Here is a 12,139-nt window from a genome sequence, read left to right on the forward strand (position 1 = left end):
TTTGAATGAAGATACAGTTTTTCTAATTCGATTACAATTAGAATAACTGCATTCCCAAAGACTTTGAAATAGAATTAAATTGCGAATTTAGTTTCTATCAAATCAGGAAATTAGATTAACACATTTTTTCTTTAATTAGCACAATTAGACAACTAGAATTATCTAATTGTTCGAGTATGCTGCTCACTAACCACTCTTTTATCTGTTTTTCAGGAGCATGAAGGAGATTTCGAGTACATTTCGTTCTGGTTGGCAAACACGTGCAGGCTGCTCAACAACATAAAACTGTACAGCGGCGACGAGGTGTGTTTTTATCGCATGCTTTATCGCAACCTTTATGTCATCATATGACAAGGCAAGTAGTATATATGATCGCTCGTGAGGTGGGTGGGGTCCTTATGGGCCCTCTGGTGATGTACCTCGAAACTCGTGTTGGTGATGGTACCCTTTAGACCCCTCCCTTCCGCTCGTGATGTGCCATTGTTTCTTATGGGATCTCTGGTGATGGTACCCTTTCTGGTATAGGCTGCGGCGATGATGTGCCGGTCTTGTGTGCTACCGTTATAGGTATAGTGATCTCTGATGAAGTGGTGTTGAATATGAAGTATTGTAAACAGCGACGCCATTAGTTAGCAAGTATATTCAAAATTATTATATATGACCGATTCGAGTTAATCCTAACGTTTACGGTGATTGGAACTTTAATATATCGTTATTCTTATGGACGCGGCGGTGATTCGTACTTTCGGGTATAGGTTGCGTCGGCATGTCGTACTTTCAGCAACAAAGGTGTGAAATAGTTTGCTAAATCTAGGAATCAGTCGCAAGGTAATGTTTTGGTAATTAGTTTGCCACAGAGCCGGCGTAGACGGCAATTCGAATATCAACAATAATCACGCTCACGAACTAACACTTCAAATAAGTGTGAAATATATTACAAACCCCGCGATCGCTCACAAGATAACACCCAAGACATAGCCATCTCTCGCGACTTGTCATTACATACATTCCAATCACCACAGTGTAATATGTTGATAGTTTTTTTACTATTATGTAATAAGTAACGAATAAGAGAACCGTCGCAGACGGTGATTCGAAAACCAACAATTTGACACTTGCCCGCGACCGCTATATGTTTTCACGCCTCCGGAATAGTGGTTGACTTTAGTTGCGTGATAAGATCCATGAAAATATTCAATCAATGTGTTAATTTGTCAACTTGAAATGAAACTCACTACACAACTCAAGTTGATTCGTATCTGAATGTTTTGATTCGGTACAACTCTAATCCTTTGAGAAATCCTTTTAACGCGATCTGTTGAATCGAACGTAACCAGAATATTACTGACGCCAACATTCAGCCGCATCGGATTATTCACACATTCCGCGCCGCTGTTTTCACACCTATAGAATCAATACCAACTATCTCTTTACCGAAAATATTCAATCATTTTGGTAATTTGTCAACTTGAAATCAAACTCTTAACAAATACACACATCCTATCATTTACCAACTCCAGCATCACCAAATAATCCAGCTGTCGGAATCCATTCGTCAGATGTACTACAGGTAAACTGAAATAATCAAAAATGAAATATTTTGACTTTGGCATAGTGTGAATTGAAATAGGTTTGACAAACATGACTATCAACTTTCAACCCGGCCATATTTCGAGATTATGCGCATATTGATTTGAAACAAGTAATGAAACCTTACAACTCTATTCACGACTGAGTTTTCCGTTTGTCAAATAGAGTTTCAGTAACTAATATCACTATGGCATCGCGATATTTTAATGTGTTACTACACACAATTGAGTCAATCAATGAAATAACCCCTGTTGTTGTAAACTTTTCTAACTTGACAACCACTTGTGCATACCGCGATCGAGTTGCGACGCGATGAGTTAAATTGGAATATTTCAATCTACTTTGTCGAAACCTTGAACAAGCTATCTGGTTATGTTTTGTTGCAATTGAGTTAACGGAAATAGTATTACGTCTCGACATTTTAACACCTTACCATACTCCAAAGAGTCAACAAGGAAAAACCTTGTCAAGTAAATCCGTTTGTAACTTACCCAACCAACTCAACAGTATCCGTGTGGAAAGTAGACAAGATTACGCGCTACAATCTAAAATCCATAGCTAGTTCGGTTGTAGTCATATAGGCTACCGCCAACTCGTCTTTTCTCTTCAACTGTAAAAGTCGTTACTATTCTGCAAGACAAAGTAATTACTACTCGATATATTTTGTAAGACAAAAGTAATTACTACTCGGTGCAGGCGACTTGAAATTAACATAATATGTTTGAGTATACGAGATTTGAAAGTCTGATCAACGTAGTTGGGAATTCATTTCTTACAATCGAACGCCGGTGTTATATTCAAAGTTATCATGCATCATAAGGATTGACACATTGGTTTGACATACGAGATTTTGTAATAGTCGACCACGACTTGGTTATTAAATTATGACGAAATTAGACCGGGGTTGTGTTAAAGGTTATTACGATACCAACAAACTTTTCAGAAACATTGTTATTAACATATCGAGTTGTAAAACTATGCGTGTCTGAAATGTTCTTGACTGGAAAATTATTCCACCTTGGTACAAATCACTCTGCGTATCGCGGATGTCAGAAAATATTTTACAAATGTAATTGTTTCCAGTAACCAAGGCTAAAGATGAAACAACAACATCGGTATTATTACATTCGACAACCAGTACAATTGTTAAAATCTGTCGTTCGCGATAACCGATGCTAAAGATGCAATAATTCCATTATTCATACATTGAACACCCGATACAAAATGCTTTATTATCGCAATTCGTAACGAGTAATTGAAGCGACTACGTGCAGAGTCAGTATATCACAATGCCATGTCGTTACTGTTTAATCCAACAATTGATACGATTTATTGTCGGGATTTGTGACAGCGCATTGAAACATACACAACTTACAGAGTGTGAAAATTTTACTTTGGGTATCGAGTACCGTTTGAAGCGTGCGATCAATACGTAATTCCGTTCGCACTCTCTAAGACATTGTGAAGTCTAGAGATTTACACTTCAAGACTTTGATCAACACAGAAGCAATTTGGAATATCGTTACTGGATGCATCCTATTCTACTAGACTTGAGTAGTACGCAAAACTCATAGCATTAACAAAATCGTAATATGCGCTACACTGAAATCTACAAAATGTGTTTGTATTGTTGCTCAAAGTACTGATCATAAATTATCATTTGAATCTTCTAAAGTAATTGTAACCATAAAACCAAACTTGCGAAAGTCATTACCATAACAATAGAATATTGTAGGTTGCTTGCTAAATGTATGCCGGAAATATTTGTAGAACGCTCACGACCAAAGAAATCGGAAATTTCCCCCATTGTCATTCGTCAAAGTAAATGTCGTCACAATACTCATCCCGTAAAAGACCTTACTTGTATGTGATTGAATCACCAGCAATTAACTCGCTAAATAAAATCTCAAGGGAATTTCACTCATCAGATTACGATATTAAACAGCGTCGCTTAATCGGCGTAGATCGTTTTTTTTTAATGCAAATCATATATGTCCAGCAGAAAACAATTTTCACTCGCTCGGTAATAAAACCAATGTGTTGGTCTCCATTCGATATTTTGTTTGTGTCTAATACTTTACAATAAACACACTGGAGTGGTTGAGCTTTACATCATCAAGCTGTCATTTGTAAATCAAGATTTCAACCAACTTGTAACTGTATCGTTTAATTAACCGACATTTAGTGATTGGTGAACATACCAAACGATACACACCCACTTCTGAAATACTGTGTTGATCTTAATTTCCATCATCGTGATAATCGAAGTACATTTGTTTCGAATTCGTAACAACTGGCTTTTCTATGACAGGATAATTTTTTGACAAGTTATGCATATCCAAGATTGGTTGCATATCGCGAAAAATAATATACCACTCATATTGATACTGTTACTCCATTGACCGGTATTTTTCCCGTTGTCGGTTTTCAACGAGTAAAAGTTATTACTTGAGTTACTCCGCTTACGATATTTAAATGTAAACTCATCCGTCTTTCAATATCACAAAGACATCGATAAAAAGTACACAATCAAACGCGACAAGTTTTACTTTTGTAGACTGTGTATGATTATACAACGCAACTCATTTCTTACCAAAGACATATGAAAGATATTCATGGCACACGAAAATGCTCGATATTCCCATGCTACGAACCTGTGCAATGATTGGAGGCGCTTTCAAACTGTTTCGATACCTCAAGAGCTTTATTGTATGAATGGATGCTCGTGCTCGTGCATCTTAATATTCAAATAGTTCAACACAGAACTAGTACCTACAGACACATCGGAGTTTTTACACAAAAGTTTGTATGCGCACAGTATGTGATAACCACGTGTAAGTCCAGCATAACCGCGGTATCTATCCGAGTTAGGTTAACACAATTTATGACGCCGGCGTCGCATCATCTTTCTTAAGACAAACCAACCAACCAACCACACCTGCGGGATATGTCCATGTCATTGCAATAAATCAGCTACTCCTACAAAACAGTACGGATGTTTTCTCGACACGACCCTTACATCTTACACACGAAACAATCTACTTTGCTAATGAGAAGTGCCGAGTCATCAAATTATTGTCCTCACAACAAAACAGATGAAGATATTTTCATACAAAATGCCCCTAACCCTTTGCACACCAGTGACAAATTTTGCAATGGCTATGTTTAGTGAATCGAGTTGTTGTTCAGCGTCAAGTCTCCATGTTGAAGCGTACATTAAAACAGCACAGTCACAATCCAATTAAAACCACGAATATATTTCATTTCGTCACAAACTGTCACATACAGAAAAACAAATTTTCTTTCCCGACGTTAAAACATGCTTGTAACCAATCGCTTTCATTAAACACACAACGCCATAAAAGTATATACTTTCTACAACATAGACATTCCGATGTAGTCAAGAAATATTTTTATTAATTAAAATCATCGACTTCTATTGACGGTGTTAGTGTGTGCATATCATACCTGTGGGTCCGTATTAAAATGGACAGGGCACGACTGAATGCAAGGAGGTAGAAGTCTATCGCATCGATTTACATAGGTCTTCGCTACGGTTTCAAAAAACGAATCATGTCTTGTGCATTGATCGAGACCGAACAAATTAGTTACATGTATTCATGGTAATGATTTTGTTTGTCATATGCGAATGATAGGGTTACTGACCCGACAAATCAAATCAACATACAACAACCTTCTTACGGTGGTAATAACATTTTCATTTTCCTCCCCTTCGTAATAGTATACTCACGACAAGTATATTGTACAACTCGACAACTACGTTTAACAAGACCAATCACACTACCAACGTAGAACTCACGATACCTACCCAAGTAAAAATATCATTTTCGTTTGCACAACGGACAATAACCTGCGTAAAATTACCATTTTCACTTGGAGGTCCGCCGTTACCCGAGTAACAATAGATTTTCCTTTTGAGATCTGTCGTTTACCCAGAGTAACAATACATTTTCACTTGAAGGTCTATCGTTTCACAGAGTAACAAAACCATTTTCGTTTGTAAATATATTTTTCCCTGAGTATCAAAACCGTTTTCGTTTCGAAATATATTTTTCCTAGAGTAACAATACCATTTTCGTTTGAAAAACTATCATTTACCTGAGTAACAATACCATTTCGCTTGGAATACTACCATTTACCTGAGCAACAATACATTTTCACTCGGAGTTCCTTAGATCTGCTGCCTTCATGCCAACTACCGTATTTCGTTTACTGCTTTTCTTCGTTATCGTTTTGCTCCAATGAAGGACATTATCTGCCGTGCATTGTTTTTAATCGTCATGTGGTACAATATCTCGTTGCCTTTATATTTACAGTGCGGAGGGGGCAACCCTTTTGTATGTCCATGGGCAGCCGCCAAACCATAGTTCTAGACTATTACTCTATCGCACCTTTTCATGACGTTCTTGATTTCTTCAATTCTTATTTGCACCCCCATTTTCTTTTTTATGACGATGCAAATTCCTTCCCAGGGATGGTATCCATCTACTGAGTCATTACAAAGATCATGGCGACAATGAGACTCTTGAGTTCCGTCTTAACGCTTGGACTGGTCCCTTGTTGTGGTAACTTGGCCAACCATTGGCCAATGTGAATCTCGTGATGAACGGGGTTTTGTTGTTGGTGGAGAGAGGGCGAGGTTCTTCGTTGTCAGCGGGGATTCCCTACCTATTCAATCTAACCTCTGATCTCGGCGTGTGCCCACGCCTACCGTCACGCCAACGGACTCAATCGCCGTCGGGGGCCCTGTTTCTGGGGAGACATGCATCATAAAATCCCCAGACTCCTAGTCGGTCATATCCGGATATATGTACGGTTGACCGGCAACAGCTGCTCTCCAGTTACCTTTTGGGAAAGTAGGTAAGACAGTGGCTGTCGTAATGCTACTATGGGCCGAACAGTTACAATCGTTCGGACAAGTGCATCTACGAGATCTGTCAGGACCAATTTTCTCGTGTTGGTCCTCATTTGCGCCAGCGGGGATTCCACACTCGACGTCTTCAAGAATAGTGCCAGCAGGGATTACTGACTCGACACTTGGAGTTTCCCATAGGTTTTGTGTGACATTAGTTGCGCTTTTCTACTCGTCGTTCGCACCAGTGGTGATTACCATCTCGGTACTTGCGCCAGCGGCAACGGCCAGCGGCGACGGCCAGCGTCAGCGTGCCGGCTCGACGCTTATTTGATTTGCAGCTTCCATCAACCCCATCATCGGTTACAGTGTCGCGAGGACTGCTTCCGACTTTGGTTCCGTCCCGTTGATCTCATGAGATCACATCATGTAGAGTTACTAAAGACAACTCTTCAATTGCATTAGACGGTGTTTTCAGCCCAATTACTATGCTTGGTAGTTGCTGTACTTGTTCAATCCATTTCAACCCTATGATATTAAGTGGAACTCCTAATCCGGTCACAAATGGAACGGACAGACCATCAAAATTAATCTCTACCAAGGAATCAACTTGGGACAAGCCACCTATTCCTGCGTCAATTCCATGTCTGTTGGTTGACGTTCCTCTCAGCTTTGTGGGTATTTAGAAATAACGACCTTTTTCATTATCAAATTGGGGATGCTTCCCGTGTCAGCTACGAATTTCGAACCCGTTGTTGTATCTATCAAACACAACAATTGGCCTCCGAACAATTCCGTAAATCGGGCTGTAAAGGGTCATCCGGCGTATCAAGAAATGTAAATAAGGGTAAAGAAGAGTTATGTACAGTTTTTGTGTGTTGGGGTAATAAATTATCTGGGAGCTGATTTACCGGATCAATCAGCTCCCGCAAGCGATTTTCGAGAGTCGAATACCTTGATTCAGTTCATCATCCGTCCAATATGAAGCATCATATCGACGTGGATGATCAGGGTATTGAGGTTCCGCCCAAGCCACTTGGCTATTACCTCGGGATGAGTGTGCAGGCGGTAAAGATGGCTTTGTGTCACGCGTTTCCTTTGTTTCCTGGTTCATAGGGCGCGTCTCTTGTTCATCCAGAAACTCGGAGTTCCAAACAAGTTGTAGCTCCTCCGCAACGTCCCGCCACCTTTTTTCATCTTCCCAGCCTCGTAACATAAGTCTTAGCGCTTCGGGTAGTCGTTGTCGCAGATTTCGAAATAGACGCAATCCATCAGGATTCTTTTTAATTTTACTGTCCATGTTTATTTCCAGTTGCTTCAAGGCGCTATTGAGTAATGGTAGCGGCTCATCCTCCCAGCGATAATTTCTGCGTAAATCCCCAATGATTTTTTCATCATTCACCAAACCCTGGGGGTTTGATAAGGAAAGAGATCGCATAACCGATTCCCATTCTGCTTCCCCTGAATCGGTATTAAAAAAAATTCCCAATTGGGTAGCCTGCTCGTGTCGGCCAGCAGCCCTCAATTTTTTTTTTTTGCATAGCATTAGCCAAAATTACATCAGCATCCGTATCCCCAACACCGTGGCGTATTCGTCGCATTGAATTTTCCATCCACTTCAGAAGCGGCATGTCCCCAGGGTCCATCATAAGCTGTAGCATCTCTTTTTCCGATTGGGGTTTATCTGTCAACCAATGCCTTGTTGTTACGGCAACTGGGTGTTGTCGGGGTTGTTGTCGCCTAGTCCTCCCCCCATGCTCTTTTGGAGTGGAGGTAGCGCGAGGTGTATCAGGAGAGCGAGGGATGTCGGAAAGTTCCTCCTCGAGAGATTCTTCCGCGGAATCCTGATAATATGCACCGCCCCGTAGGGACTTTATATTGTCTCTTATTTCTTGGGAAATCTGTTTCAGTCTAGCATGGAAATCGATTTCAGAATTTTCTGCATCAGATTGTTCCTCGCCTGGACTATGAAAGGTCACCCGTCGGGAGGCGCCATCCTCTTCTGTCCTTGTTCCCATTGGTGTTTTAAGTAAGTTTTCATTTTTTTTGTTTGGCGCGTGCACCACCCCCCACAAGGAAACAAGACGTTGATCCTTTATAAGAGTCAGACAATGTGGTGGGCTCAGAACTCGGTAACGTGGGGTAGACGGCCGTTACAGTGTGACAATCCAAACCCTTGCGAACCGTCATCGTTGGCCCCTGTTTAATATCCCCGCTTGACTGTTCAGTGGAAGGCACGTACGCCGGAGGATCATATTCTGGTGCATCTGGAAGTACTGTTAAAGCGTGAGGTTGGGTTCGTTCCCTCGTGACCTGCGCATGCGACTTTCCTAGCTCAAACTCTAACGAGAGAATGTCGTTCAGCACATCGGTGGAGACCTTCCCGCTAACCTTTGTTGTGGCATCACAAACAGCTTTGAGGTCCGCTTGAGCTTTTCGAACCTCTTTCTTTGCCTTTTCTAAACCTTTCATGGTTTCTGGTAGAGAAGTCTTTACTTCTTTTAGTAGCTCTGTTTGTTCAGCCACATCTTTAGCAAGTTGTCTTTCTTGTCGCCGTAGATCTTCATGGCGTTTTTGTGTCGCCTTGAGCAAGGTAATGCCCTGTTTAAGTTCATTTGTCGCTTCTGACGACTTTTTCCTTTTAAATGCTTTCAACATTCTTCGCATAGTAGCCTACTCTCTATTGACTGGAGGAAGTACTGTTGACAGAAGGTAGTGGATCAGGTGAAAATACGTTGAAATAGAATGTAGATCCTTGTGGCGTATTCGTGGGTTGAACGTAATCAGTGGATTCGCTGCTGTTAGATCCCAAAAGTACGTTCAACAGATTAGAAAACGCTCCAGGCGATACGTGCAGATAGATTGCCGCCAATGTAATCAGAAGAGATACAGACGATGATAGCAAGGCTACGACAAGTACAAGTTTTACGATGGTCGTCTTAGAAAGCATCGATTAGTCAACGTCTTAACACCGGAAGTTCCCCGTACTGGCCACCAATTTTGTTTTTAGAGTGCAGCTCCGATAACGATTGTTATGCGAGTAGTCCACACTTGTTCGGGTTACTTCCTAGTAAGGCGTTGCCTTTCGTTTGCTTTAGTATCCTGACGACGTTTGTAAATGGTGATTGGAGCAACAACAGTTGTAGGATTGTTTCTTCTCAAGTTGACAATGACTCTAGGGTCCAGAATTTTAATCTACTTTTATCTACTGATAATCTAGGATCTTAATACAACCAAATACTCTAATCAGTTATTCGCGCAGACGGAAATGAGGTAACTCTATGCAAAGCTTGGTTAAATTGGCATACAAATCATTCATCAATTATAACACAAGGCATGGTTTAACCTATACATCATCATACACGATTAATAAACATTTTCAATACTCCAAGGTTTATTTACGCATATAATTCATGCGACGGCCTTTCCTGCCGAAAAGCAGCTCCAAGGTTGGTTTACACATATAATTCATGTGACGGCCTTTCATGCCGAAAAGTTTATACATGACATGTCGTTTCACAATACTCAACTACAATTGTCATGCAAAAACTAATGTCTTGAATTCAATCTGTTGTTTCACCGGGTTCTTTTAGTATTGGTGTTCTTAAGCTTTTTATTCATTCGTATGTTGACTAGCAATCGTCAAAGTCAAACACCTTGTTTTCGATGCCAAATATTTACATAACTCGAGTGGTTACGAGGGTCTTGATAATAAGTTTATCAATTATAACTTCCTATGTACGTGCTCATTAAATGCAACACGTAATGTTGTGTTATTTTATGTCCTATTGAATAACAGTCCGCACAGGCAACCCGTCCTGATTTTGGCGTTATTTTGTCCTATTAAATAACAGTCCGCACAGGCAACCCGTCCTGATTTTGTGATCATGAAACCTGAGTAAAATGTAGGGGTCCTACCGCTGAGTGTGGGTAGTTATAACACATAACCAAGGCCTAATCAATGCCTGAATGCGTAGTACTTGCTAATAAATTACTACAATAACAACCAATTATTCACATATTAATGATCATTAACTCATACACATATCTAAGACATAAAATGTTAGCGCCATTTTGAAGCAACCTGATGGTAATGATCAAAGATACAGTAATACAATGCTTGATCACAATAAGGAACATTGGCGTCACTATGCAATAATATAACATGAGAATACCCATTGTTGTGTTATGACTATCGTGTCCCGTCGTCATGCAGCAGATTGATTTATGCCATCGATACTCCAACGCATCCTTTCCGATCTCCATCATCAAATGTTCAGAACACATTTCGTAATTGTACGTTCGAGTACTCAGTCTTGTGCATCTATTTTCGGACCCGATTTCTTTGACTCCCATGATCATGAAACAATTCTTCTGCGCATCTCTTCTTGATTCCGCAGCCGTCATAATCGTCTCTTTCTCCGTACCTTTAACGTGATTTCTTACGGGCTTGGTCTGGCACGTCCCTTTCTTAGGTTCAATGTTGATTGCGCCGGATTTCCTTTTATTTTCTCTATTTCACTTTATTAAGCCCTTGAGAGGAACAATTTTTTCGGGATGTCGTTTTGCACTTTTTGAGTTGTACTCCCAAGTCGTATATTATCGCCAGCAGAGTGTCTCATTATTGCGTGGGTAAAAGTACGGCATTTCTTTCTCGGCATTTTCCAGACGGTATCACGTGGTCTTGTCATATAAGTTTTGGGTACACTCAATGCTCACAGGGATGACATTTAAACAGACACATATCAGACCATGGCGTCATTTGTCATCATAACGACGTTATAATACAATACAGTAATTTGCATACATATACAGATCACGGTGCGATAACTGCACCTGCCAGGCAGATCCATTTCGTGAATCGAATGTGCAGACAAGGCGGGTCTAATTCTAATGTCCCACTCAACCATCGACACATCAGTTTCAATAAACGAATGTGTGGACAGGATCCATGGATTATTTTCCCAAGGTCTTTATGATAGCAGTACTGGCCTGAGGTATTCCTCTTTGATTCTAGTCCTAGTTCTAGTCCTAGTTCTAATTCTAGCCCTAATCATTTTGGAATATCTGTTGGTCTTCTTCAGGGTCTAGCACCAAGGTACCGGGGCCATATCCATTGTGGATAAGCAACTTTTGGTTGCCATCTTGTTCGTCGTAACGCTTCTAATATTTTTTCCATGAATTCTCCAAGAGTAACGTTTCACACCACAACAAATCTGGCTTAGCGTTATACGCATCATATTGTTCCATCTATACATCAATACTATCATATATTTGTACAAGTTTTTCTTCAGTTGTGTCCATTCTCGTTCATTACGGTTGCTATCGCATAACAATAACTTTCCTGTAGTCGGCCGTCCTTTTGACTTTGCGGCGATCACTTTCTCCAGCGGCATACCTTATTTTTATAGGGCCTTGTATGGCCATGTCGTCTATCCTGAATGATGTCATCTATAAGCGTCGTAGAAACTTGCGACGTAGTCACTCCTGTCATCCGTTGGATTTGCGCCATTTGTTCTTTCGTAAGATTTTTAAATCTTGCCATCCCGTAAAGTTTGTTATGACGTTCTGCCGACCAACTAGCAAATATCAACTGATGGTCTTTCCTATATTCCAAATACTCGTGGTGCAGAAGGTGACCCATTTCGTTCAGAATAAGTCATCATATGCCATGAC

The 12,139-nt window shown here is 40.5% G+C and overlaps 1 protein-coding gene and 2 long non-coding RNA genes across 3 annotated transcripts in view; 2 read left to right on the plus strand and 1 right to left on the minus strand.

Annotated features, from left to right (window-relative positions):
• Window positions 1–12,139, minus strand: part of LOC145445226 (uncharacterized) — a 186,329-nt gene that overhangs the window by 32,992 nt on the left and 141,198 nt on the right. The gene's annotated exons all lie outside the window — the stretch shown is intronic.
• Window positions 1–12,139, plus strand: part of LOC145445223 (uncharacterized) — a 145,368-nt gene that overhangs the window by 20,495 nt on the left and 112,734 nt on the right. The window lies entirely within an intron of this gene.
• The window catches only part of LOC145445186 (uncharacterized), a 23,527-nt gene continuing 11,388 nt past the window's right edge, over window positions 1–12,139 (plus strand). The window contains exon 1 of the mRNA XM_080323342.1: window positions 1–303. The gene's annotated coding sequence lies outside the window, so the exon portion shown is untranslated. The remainder of the gene's footprint in view (window positions 304–12,139) is intronic.

This window comes from Botryllus schlosseri, chromosome 8 (genome assembly GCF_051294905.1).
Source record: "Botryllus schlosseri isolate E-star chromosome 8, Bs_hap1, whole genome shotgun sequence".
NCBI lineage: Eukaryota > Metazoa > Chordata > Ascidiacea > Stolidobranchia > Styelidae > Botryllus > Botryllus schlosseri.